A 5,817-nucleotide genomic window follows, 5' to 3' on the forward strand; every position below is an offset into this window, starting at 1 on the left:
CAACAAATAAAGAGCTATAGGCACTTTTTGTTTTTGTTTTTGTTTTTTTTTCAGAACCAAGGATTGAGCTCAGACCCTTGTGCTTGCCAGGGAAGCACTTATTCCACTGAGCCATCTCCCCGGCCCCTATTTTCTCTTACTTAAAAAAAAATTTAAATTTTTTTTTGAAAATGGGGCATAGAAGGTCAGCAAAGGGTGGGTTTGAGATGTTTGACTGGGTTAAGCAGCATTTGACAACATGACTTTTCCTTTGGTGTGTTTAATTGTGATGTTAACAGACAGCCTTGCAGTTTACAATGACACCTTTAAAATAAAATTCTCTCCTGATGATGACTTGAGCCCTGCCCTCAGTGGGAGAATCAGCAGAACCTGTAGGGACTTAACTTGGAATTGACATTCTCTAATGTCATTTTCTTGGTTTAGTCTTAAATTCTTTTTTTGTTTTCACTGGAAAGGAAAAGGTAATGTACAGTTTTAAATGTTCAAAGTGTACAAGTTGCTGGTTTTTTGTTTTTTTTTTTGTGGAACTGTGGATTGAACTCTGGCCCTTGTGCTTGCCAGGGAAGTGCTTATTCTACTAAGCCATCTCCCAGGCCCTGAACACATTGCTTTGCTACAGGAAAACTACATGTGTACACACAATAAAAGTGCTCCTGTGTGGGCTCATAGGTGAATGAACACTCAAGACATTATTTCAGATGCCTGCGGTTCATGTAGTGTAACAGTAGGCTAATTTAAATCACTTGGTAAGAGTAAAGATAGCTTTAAAGTTAGTAACAGATTTCCATAAGTTGTTAGGTAATCAAGATAATATGAAAAATCAACCTTATAAATTCAATGTCTATTAATGTCTGTGTAGCACACATAAGAGCTCTCCTTGTCCAAACATTATATATATATATAGTATTACCTGTTATGATCGGCTATCTAAAATAATTGTTTTTGGCCGGGGAAATGGCTCAATGGAATAAGCGCTTCCTGCGCAAGCGCAGGGGCCTGAGTTCAATCCCCGGTTCCACCAAAAAAAAATAAATAAATAAAATAAATTAATTAAAATAATTATTTTTGCCTATAATTCAAAAGTTAAATTTTCTATGTCTGTGCACATGGTTTTTAAATTTTTTTTTTTTGGTGGAACCAGGGATTGAACTCAGGTCCTTTGCTTGCCAGGCAAGTGCTTATTCCACTGAGCTATCTCCCTGGCAGTTTTTTAAAATATTAAAACACTCATAGTTAAATTTACAAAACTAAATTTAAAAAAAGAGGTTCATATTTTATTAAAATAAACTTCTTATGTTTTCATCATTAGGTTTTGGTTAGTAAAAGTGACCTATATGAGTTAGAGAAACGTTTGAGTATTAACTTACAAAATGTTTTCAGTAAATAGTTCATGATGGGTTAAACAAACAACTTTCAACTTAGTTCATGGCATAAACATATTGGGCATAGATGTACGTATACATCTAAAAACAAACTATAATTCCACTCTAAGCTCTAAATGTATAGAGTTAGGGTTATGTAATTTTAATATATACTAATAACCAATAGGTGCCCTCTTTTATTTCATATATGTTTACACTCTAGACATATAAAATTTGAGATCTCTTATTTTTTTTGTTTTTAAAACAGGGTTTCACTATGCATTTGAAGATGGCTTTGAGACTACTTTGTAGCCCAAGCTATCCTCAGATTCCTTCTTCCTCAGCCTCTTGTGCATGCCACCACACCTGACCTGATATCGTGTTTTTTTTTTTTTTTTTTTTTTTTTTTTTTTTTTTTTCGGAACTGGGGATTGAACTCAGGCCCTTGCCCTTGCTAGGCAAGTACTTATTCTACTGAGCCATCTACCCAGCCCCTAGATACTTTTTAAATTTATTCCTGACATATAAACTCGATCCACACCTATTGGCTTTAATTGAACAAACATTTGTCTTTATTCTATAAATTAGATATACTTATGTGTTGGATAATAAATCTCTTTGTATTCATTGACACTTTCCTAAACTTATCAGAGCTATAAAAGTGTTCTTAATTCTTGTCAATTTAGTTGCACCTTATAAAGCCTGAGTTTGAGGATGAGGAAGTGTTTGGAGAATGTCCTGATGGGTTGAAAGAACTCACAGAACTGAAGATACGAAACCTACGTGTAAAGTTTCATGATACCAGGCATCAAGTTCGTTCAGTGCTGAAATAGATAAAATGAAGGGTTCCAACTCAAGGTTTAAGATGCCTTGAAAAAGAAAGTCCAGGCTTGAAGATTTGTTGATTTGAAGGAACAAATTCTGGGGCCATATTCTGGGGCCACCTTAGACAACTTAAGCAGAAAGGATTCAAGAGATGTGCATTTCTGAGCTCCACACACAGCTGACCCCACAGGAAGTCCACAATCAGATTTTTTGATCAGATCAATGCTGTGGGAAAAAAAATCAGAGCTTGCAAACAAAAATGATTCTTTAAAAAAGTTGTCTGTTGGGAGAGCATATTAGAAGAAGATACAGCTTGAACATATTGTCATTTGTTCTGATGCATGTATTGGGTCGGGGAACCAGTGACACAGCTGATGTGGGGGAGTAATGAAGATGTAGGCGTTCACTGTAGAAAAGTCTCCTCTGCTCCAGGCTTATATTAGATCTTTGATGAAATTGTGGTCAATACTGGTGACAACAAGCAGAGGGAGAAGACGATGACCTTTTTATGGTTTCTGCTGATCCTGATTCTATCATTATAAGCATTTGGAGTAACAGAAAAGGTGTTCCAGCAGTAAAACACAAAGTAAAGAGAGCTTATGTTCCTGCTTTAACATTCGGACAGCTTTTAACATCCAGCAACTATGATGATGGTGGGGAAAAAGTTACAGGTGGCTGCAAGGGTTATGGTACAAGACTTTGTAATATTTTCAGTGCAAAGCTTATAGTAGAAACAGCCTGCAAAGAAAGCAAACATGCTTTTAAACAGACTTGGATGAATAATATGATGAAGACGTCTGAAGCCAAAACTAAACATTTTGATGGTGAAGATTACACATGCATAACACTACAATCCAATCTATAATAATAGATTTAAGATAGAAAGCGTGACAAGGACATCATGGCCCTCCTGAGAAGAAAAGCATATTACTTGGTTGCTTCATGTAAAGGGGTCAGGTCATGTTTAATGGGAAGAAATTGCCAGTAGATGGATTTTGCAGTTATGCAGACCTTTATGTGAGAGACAAATTGGTTGAAATTGGGATAGCCCTGAAAGTTATGCAGGACCTTGCAAGTGAAACATGAGATGTTTGTCCTATTGAGGAAAGAAAAGATTCCAGCAAATCAGGTTTGTAAATAGTATCACAACTACAAAGGTAGACGGCATGCAGATTATGGAGTAGATCAAGTTGTTTTTAAACTTATTGAAATAGTTAAGAAAAAGAACAAAACTTGTGGATCAGTGAAACCATTTCAAGTAAACAAACAAACAAACATAGGTTTTTTACTGTCTTATTAAAAATGTAATTTTGATTCTCAAACTAAGGAAAATATCACTCTGCAGTCCAAAAGGTTGGGATCCAAATGCCAATTATCAAAAAAATTTTGAAGTAGCCTCTAATTGTGATATTGTAGAAAGTATTGTGAACTGATTGAAATTTATGTCTCAGACTCAGTTGAGTAAGAAACAGTCATTAGTAAAACATAGTGAAATGAAAGAATTCCCAAAGTGGATGATGCTAACAATGCTGGTAGTGAGTATCCCCTGGAGTGTATGCTGATATTGACAGAAAGACAAAACCAAGTCACCTGCAGCATCTAGATTAAATGTAATTCAGCAAGACAGATATGGGGTCTTTACACTAAAGGGTAAAATTCTTAACATAAGACAAGCTTTTCATAAACAGATTATAGAAAATGTGGAAATAAATATTATTCAGATAGTTGGTCTACAGTACAAACTAGGTTATGATGATACATAATTTCTAAAAACATTATGTCATGGGAAGATTATGATTATGACTGATCAGGGACAAGATGGTTCTCACAACCCAGTGATATCCCAAATTTTCTGATCAAGGAGATTATGGGGCCAAAGAGGAAAGTGATCGATGATGTAGAGTGTGCCTAAGGAGAGTCACATGGAAAGAAAACATTCTCTCAGGCTTTCACAAAAAGCAAATTGGTCAAGCAATGGCTGTGTCCCATCCACATGGTTGACACTAACGAAGGATTTGCAAACTGCAGTACAGGATTTCAGGATAAATCCAGAGGGCAGTTGACTGACCTTGTCAGATATAAAAGTTACATTTTTGTTATATAGGTCTTACTTTATCTTGGTCTTAACCATCCAGCAGAAAAGTATAAAAACAAAGTATAAAAAGTAAATCCATATTAATATGCTGAGCTGTAAAAAGCTCAAGTCAACAACTTCTGGCAATGCCAGTCCTACAGATAGCCCACTACTATTATGGACTAATAGACTATATTGTATTATTTTTCTGAAATCATGCACCTTCAATATTTAAATGGCAATGGAATACCCATCTCCGACAAAACTAAACTAAAAGGGGATTTAAATGAAGGACAATTTTGTATCTGTATATAGAAAATACTTATAGATATACAGTTAGCTTCTCTTAATTCAATGAGAAGAAAGTTTTATACTAATAATGTTTGGACAGTATATCATGTCTGCATCTTGTACTATGAATAACCACTACAAAGATAACAATATGCAATGTACTAATTATTGAAACTGTCCTACTAATTGGTTTTGAAACTGTCTCATTGCTATTTGTTTCTCAATAAAATTAATAATAAAAATATGGTTCTCACATAAAAGACCTACTTATTAATTTCACCCATCACCATTGGCCATTGCTTCTGAAACATGATTTTGTTGAAGAATGTATTACTCTGGTTACAAGGGCAAGCAAAAATAAGCAAGAGCTTTCTTTCTACAGTATTCCTGAATTTGATGGATGGGAAAAACATATAGAAAACCAGAAATCCTCAAAAATGAAATACTACAAAGCACTGGGTACCGATATGGCTAAAGAAGCAGAGGAATATTTTATGAAATAGGAAAGCATCACATTTTGTTTAGATACTCTGGTCCTGAAGATGATGTTGCCATTACTTTGGCATTCAGTAAGAAGATAGTTGATGACAGAAACAAATGGCTAACAAATGATGTGGAAGATCAGAGACGGTGTAGGTTACATGGCTTCCCAGAACAGTTTTTATAGGGTTCTACAACAAAGCATTTGACTTATCATGACTTCATCAAAAGGAATTGATCCTGTTCTCAAACACAGATAGTGAAAGATCTAGATCATCTCTTGCTGATGGCCCTAAGCCAGGGCAATGTAGTTTTACTTACCTATTTTAAGAAAACTTAAACAAGAAGCTAAAGTTAAAGTTGCCCAGCTGTCTATATTTGTTGCTGAAATGTCTGCTTATCATGTAGAATGAGCATTGATGATGACTAGGTAAAAGGAAAAGGGTTATTTGGGGAGCTGGTGAAGAGCTCCACCGGAGCTCCCACTGGAACGCTTTTGCTAGGGATTTAGTCTTGCTGTGGTTTGCACCTTCTTGTAAGTTGTTTGGCAGGGCCATTTGGATGCAGTCAGGACATCCACCATTTGGAGATATTCTATCCCTCTGTGCTTATTTGGTCCTCAGTTCCACTGGGTGAGACAAGTGCCTTCACCACCAGGGGTTATCTTGGGACACTGATTGGAGCAAGAGGAGATTCAGAGGTAGAAAAACTTTACATGCATTTCTTTTGTTTCAGTTTGAGGTACCCAGTTGATTTGATTTGTTTTGGTGCTTTTGTTTGCCTTTT

At 35.8% G+C, this 5,817-nt stretch overlaps 1 pseudogene; it reads left to right on the forward strand.

Moving 5' to 3' along the window:
• LOC101571739 overlaps positions 1–5,465 on the forward strand; it is an 11,715-nt pseudogene extending 6,250 nt beyond the window's left edge.
• Positions 5,466–5,817: the final 352 nt, after the last annotated feature.

Source organism: Octodon degus, unplaced genomic scaffold (genome assembly GCF_000260255.1).
Source record: "Octodon degus isolate 3935 unplaced genomic scaffold, OctDeg1.0 scaffold00046, whole genome shotgun sequence".
NCBI classification, from domain to species: domain Eukaryota; kingdom Metazoa; phylum Chordata; class Mammalia; order Rodentia; family Octodontidae; genus Octodon; species Octodon degus.